This window comes from Petaurus breviceps, unplaced genomic scaffold, assembly GCF_028583685.1.
Source record: "Petaurus breviceps papuanus isolate PSGF00001 unplaced genomic scaffold, PetGlider_PUasm1.0 76, whole genome shotgun sequence".
Taxonomy (NCBI): domain Eukaryota; kingdom Metazoa; phylum Chordata; class Mammalia; order Diprotodontia; family Petauridae; genus Petaurus; species Petaurus breviceps.
The window spans coordinates 8248918-8255365 of record NW_027186473.1 but is presented as its reverse complement, the minus strand read 5'-3'; positions in this window follow the sequence as shown (position 1 = coordinate 8255365).

Here is a 6448-nt window from a genome sequence, read left to right as displayed (position 1 = left end):
ATATATATATATATATATATATATATATATATATATATATATATATAAATATAATACATATTATTATAGGACTATGAATTTTTCAGTCCGATATGCCAGTATACAGAACTGCCAAAGCTAAAGAATTCCTGTCCATCCAAAAAAATTATTGGAAAATGTGTAGTTAAATGATGTGCTCATGAAAGGATTCTTACTAACAATTCCCTGGGGTGATACAAAGACAAAAACAATACAGTTCTTGTCCTCAAAGAGCTTCCCTAGCACTATGGATATGATGCATGCGGGGGATTTGGACAAGAAGGTTCTAATCCATAGAGTACCAGTAATTTGCTCTGCCAGATAACAACCCTAGTGAGAATTTGATAACCCTGCTTCTGGTATGGTCTGATAATGAATAATGGAAGGCTCAATTGTTCACTTCAAAACACGCACAAGTGAGTATGCTCTACATGGGGATGAAACAACTTTTAATTGTCTGTTGACCCAAAACTTTGGGTACATAAAAAAGGCACGAACAGATAAAATACCTCCTTTCCCTAGTGGAAAGTCTCTATGTGGGATAGAAATGGCAGGAACTGCCTCCAGCTGCCTTATTTCCTCATGTATGTGTCTGTGAACACATGACTTCCTTTGTTTTTTTCTGTCTAGTCAATTTTTTCCTGATCTTTGGTGAATGAATATCAGAGATAGAATGAATCAGATTATAACTTTGTGAGCTTCAAAAAGTCAGAAGGTTCACAAGAGGTCCAGCAACAGAGTTTTAGTTTGCTGGTGGGGCGGCTAGGTGGTGCAGTGAATAGAGCACTAGCCCTGGAATCAGAAGGACCTGAGTTCAAAGCCAGTCTCAGAAACTTGACACACACTAGCTGTGTGACCTTGGGCAAGTCACTTAACCCCAGTTGCCCTACCTTCCCCCTCCAAAAAGAAAAGGAAAAAAAAACACCATAGTTTGCTGGTAGATGCAGTAGCAGAAACCTTTGAAGGAGCTAGCTGTAAGGAGTGACCTCCTTAACCAAGCCCAGCAGTGACTTAGGTTTAGCAGTCAAAACTAGCTATCCTGCACAGGAGGGAGTATATCATACACTGGATATACCACAACCAAAAAGTAAATTGGTGGAGGTGAGGTAGAGGAAAGCTTTGTAGTAACCACATTAAGTTTGAGGTCATCCTCCCAGGGATTGAGTAAATGTGTAGAGGAGAGTGTCTTTTTGCCTCAGGAAATATCTGTATTTCTGTCTTTGCTATACTTTCCTCAGTAAATATATCTTTTAAAGAATGGATTGATGTTAATTCTTTAATTGATATTGAGGCAATAATCACTGGTTAGATGATATTGGGAAGAAGTTAAATAGCAGAGATATGGGGAGAATGGTACCAGATGAGGGCTTGGAAGCGTAGTATTAAAAGATACCCTAAATCCCTCGGGGTTTTTCCTAGCATTCTAAGGGAATCTGACCTGCTTGTTGAGGGTGTGCGTTTAGAGAGTGAGTCCAGAGCCTATATGTTTACAAAGAAGCAAAATAATTTGAGGAAAGAAAGAGCAATACACACACATCAATCAGACAGTCAGAACAGTAGGACTAGAACTCCGAGAGGAGCTTGGAGGTAGTGGTATAGATTTGGAAGTCATCAGAAGTGAGAATTGAAGACTCACAAGGAAAAGATTGTAGAGAGAGAAGAAAGCCAAAGACAAAGAGCTGGGACAGATACTTAGGCCTAATGGGCGCAAGAAGGATGAGGATCCAAAAGAGAGAAGGGGGAGGGTATTCAGAGGGGTGAGATGAGAAATGTGGCACAGAGGAAGAGAGAGATGCTGGATTTGAAGTCATGGGCCTTGATTCAACTCTTTTCTGGGACTCAGTTTCATCATCTAATAAAATGAGGGGGATTGGACTAGATGGCCTCTAAAGTCCCTTTTCTTTCTAGTGATGCTATGGGACTAGTCTGACAAAAAAAAAAGTAACAGGAAAAGTGACAGTGGGAGTGCAGTGTCATGGAAGCAAAGGGAGGAGATAGTATAAAAATGGAGAAGCTGGTCTATAGTATGAAATTTCCTATAGAGGAATATGAGGATTATAAATATGACTATAAGAATAAGAATGAGGATTAAAATACAGCCACTGGATTTAGTGGTCAGTTCAAGATTTTTGAGAGACCTGTTTCAGTAGGATAATAAAAGCAGAAATCAGATTGGTAGGGGTTGAGGAGAGACTGAGTGGTAAGTGGAAATGGCAAGTAAAGGTGGGAGAGAAAAAGGCTGTTAGCTTGGGAGGTGTGGAGTGGCTGCAACAAGGAAAAATTACATTTATTTTAATTTTTAGGACTAGGAATACCAAAAGAACCAGTACAGAGGGAAACATTGAAGATATGAAAGGGGAGGATAATTAATGTTATAGAGGAAATGAGAGAGAATGAGATAGAGGGTACAAAGGGAAGGACTGGCAAGAAGGAAGGTCACCTTTCTCAGTGAGACTTGGAAGAAAAAGAGGATGGGGAAAACAAATGAGAGTTTTAGAGGAATCAGGGAAGGGAAAGGAGTTCATAAGACTGTAGTTTAGACCTGGAAGGGAGCTTAGAGACAATCTCTCTCATTTCACAGGTCAGGCAGCTGAAGCCCTGACATGCTAAGTAACTTCTCTAGGGTCACACAATAAGACTCTGAAGCAAGATTCAAACATTGACTCCAAGTCTAATGCTCTATCGTTGAAGGATTTCACATTGGATTGCCGCAGTTTTCTCAGGAAAGAAGGGAGGTCATCTGCTGATAATGAGGGAACATGGGATGAAGTTGGGAGCTTGAAAGAAGTTTTGGAACACCCAGGATGGGGAATGTAATAGGTATAAAATGTCACATTGAGTTTTCCTTGGTAATTAACCTTGACAGTATTGTTAAACTGTTAATTAACCTTTGACAGTATTGTTAAACTGACAGAGCTAATAATAACTCACCCCTCTCCTACTCAGTTTTAGAATTAGAAATAAAAAGGTTACCTAACACAAGGCATCTGTCTGGATTGAGGAAATAGTTTTCTGTTAGTAATAGAGCAGGACCTCCTTAATTCAAAATCAACTTGTCCTTGGAAGAGAGATGCCTTTAGGATCTATGAGAACCTAGAATGCCTAAGACAAAGATACTCCCTTTGACTCTCAAGAGGGAAGGTAATTAAGACAATAGATACATACAGTGTTCTTGCCAAGAAATGAAATGCACTAAGTGGGGTTAAATTTTGCTCTTGTTTTAGTTCATACGCTAATAGATGCTATTTAATTATCGTGATCCCTACTGGGTCTTCTATGTTTCCTTTTTAGGCAATATCTCATTGTTAATCCTTATCAAGAGCTTTCTTGTTTTCTGGCTTACTTACAGGCATTTCTTTTGTTACATTCAGGGAAACAATAAGGCTTTTCTTTAAGACTGTAGATGAGGAACAAGGACTCTTTTTTTTTTTTATAAGGTGCATTAAATTAATTCAGCATTGGCTTCTCAGATCATTTGTCATTCAATATGAGGACATATATTCTGTGAAATGTATCCAACTAATAGCTTTAGCAGCACCTGCCTAAGGCACTGCCAATTCATATTAGGAACTATCATTTCCTGACCGTTGTGGTTACGATACAAACACTGGGGAAAAATAAACCCCAGCAAAATACAATAACGTGGTTGGAAGGGATGACATTAAGAAGTCATCTTATTACCCTTAGGCCAAGGTGAATCTATGACATGCTAGACAAATTGCTATCTGACCCATCTAAAAGATCCCCAGGGAAGAAGATTTCATCACTTCATTGAATAATTCATTCCAATATCATCTAGCAACCAACCACCATTAGAAAGTTTTCATCATTTCTATCATGGAAATTACAGGGTTCTTGATAAAATGCATACCTTCCTATAATCTATATTATTTAATACCTATTAATTAATTAAATTTGATTTTTAATATTATTATTAAATAGGTATTAAATTAATACCTATTTATTTGTTATTTCTCACTAATGCTATTGGAAACTATTATTATTGTCATTAACTGTTATGCCTTTAGTCTTTGATTAAATGGAGAACTGGGACAAATAAGAAACTTTAGGACCTCAGATATAAATTATTGGTTTAGTAGAATATTGCCTTCAGAGACTCATGGTAGATTCACTCAAACAATTATAGAAATGTTCCTAATATTCACAGCAATGAAAATATCTTTTTTGTTCTGTCATATTTTTGAATAAAGAGGCTTTTCTGGGGCTACTTTTCCAACTCTGGTCTCCAGAGGGTAGCTGACTACAACTACTCAGGATTCTAGGAGTAAACCAGAAAAGTTAGGGTTTCTATTACTGTAGATTACAAGTCCCTGTCTGGTGTGTTTCTCATTGAGTATCACCCAGAGTTAATTAGCTTTAGAAGGGGTATTTACTGAACAGGTATAGCAAAGATAGTTCTGACAGAATTTTCCCAGGGTGAATTCTTCCCTTGTACAAATGCAATGCCCCTGGGGAAACTGGGCTCAGACTTAAGAGAACACACATGGCCAAAGAGAACACTCATAGTTCTAGGTTACTAAAGTCTTTTTCTCCTTTTTGGAATTCTTATGAAATTCCCCATAGTAAGAGCTCTTTGTTAGGCTCTCAATATCACTAACTTTGTAGAGTCCTGAAACTGCTTTTCCTTGGAATGTTTGGTTTGTCGTCAAGGGTCTCAGTTCCTGAGGCATATGCTGCTGCTGTTAGCCACTGCTGATCTGGGTATATAGTTATTGACACCAATGGAAACTACAAACCTTCTGACCTTTCTAAGTTCACAAGGTCATTCATTGCCTAGTCATCAGTGGTCTCTCCCTTACCCCTGATAATTCCCTCTCAGGAATCCTTTGCCAATGTATTTAACTACCACTTGACTTATAGCTCCTGGAATACATGATTCTTAACTGACTAATTACTCAATATATTGGACCAGATGTGTGTCTAATTCATTCAACCAATTACAAGACATTTCCTGTATATTCATCTTCATCAAATGATCAAAAAACTTCATTCCACTGAAATTGAGGACTTCTTTATGCCTAGTTTATACCTTTGATTGATTTAATCAAGAAGACTGGACTTTTTGTGATTATATTAATTAATGTGGAGATGGAAACCCTCACTCTTACAAAGACATTCTTGGTTTTATTTACTAACTCAATGTGCTCATATAATTTTAAAATCATTGTTATGTGTTAACTAAAAAGCCCAATGGTGTAGTTTAGAAATAATAACTTGCATTTACCTTCTACAAAAACCCCACATCAATGCTTCATCATGCTGTGGAAGAGACATAAGATTCTTGAAGGCCATGCCATAAAATCTGAAAGGTTCTGCCATAGCAGAAAGCTTTTTAGTATGGCAGGCAGACAGACAACAATTATTTATTAAGCACTTACTATCTACTAAGCAAAAAGAAAGACAGTCTCTGCTCTCAAGAAATGTACATTCTAATGGGGAAAGATAATACATAAAAAGGAGAGTAAGCATAAAATAGAAAGGTAGCCTCTCTGCGATGGTGAAGTATAAGAGGGCTTGGTGGAGAAGTCCGGAGTCAGAAGTATAGTCAGGATAACATGTGCAAGTATTCTGTAATTGAACCATGGAAGCTCCCTGGAAGAAATTCACCAATGGGAAAAGGGTGCTGGCATGGGAGAGGTCTGACCTAAGTTAGAAGGTCTGTATGTAAGGTGGATTTGTTTTCTTTTTAAAATACTAATTCCCAAGATTTCACATCATAAACAATGTGCAGAGAGATATAATGATAGATGGTATAAACATTTAAGTTGTAAACAGCACACTGCTCCTGCACTATACTGAATCACCATGATACTGCTAAAGTTAATGTAAACTTATGAGGTTATTGCTGGCAAATTGCCTTCTTTGTGTGCTTCTTTATAAATCAAGTGAGTATTGGTCAGTATTTGGAGAATGCACAAGCTAGAAAGTTGTACATGTCTTGATCGGCCCCATCGAGGCTTGGGGGGCATCTGTGGAATGTGTGTCCCTGCCTTGACTGGCCCCCAGTGAGACTTAAGGGATGCTGTAGGAATTGGTGTGCCCATTATCAGCAGCCCCTTTGAGAAGAATAAAGCAAATAGCCCTTTACTATGTCTCTGTTGCTGTCCTTCTGGCTACCTGGATCAAGAAGGAACCCACTAGAGGCTGGAACCCAAGAGCTCCTGTCTTACGAGGTCCTAGACACTGAGGTAAATTACAGCATAAGAAGGTAACTAGCTGAGCCATGGTGGCAAAGTTCAGAGAGTTAGAAACACAGCCTGGAGGAGGCATCCCAGCAAAAGAACGCTTTTGCTTTCAAAGGACCAGAGAATCTTAGTTATATCAATCTAGAAAACAAAGACAATTACAAAGTACTCTTTAGTCCAGTGTTCCCTGATCCAGCCTGGTGCCTGGAGGCTTTCACAAAAGA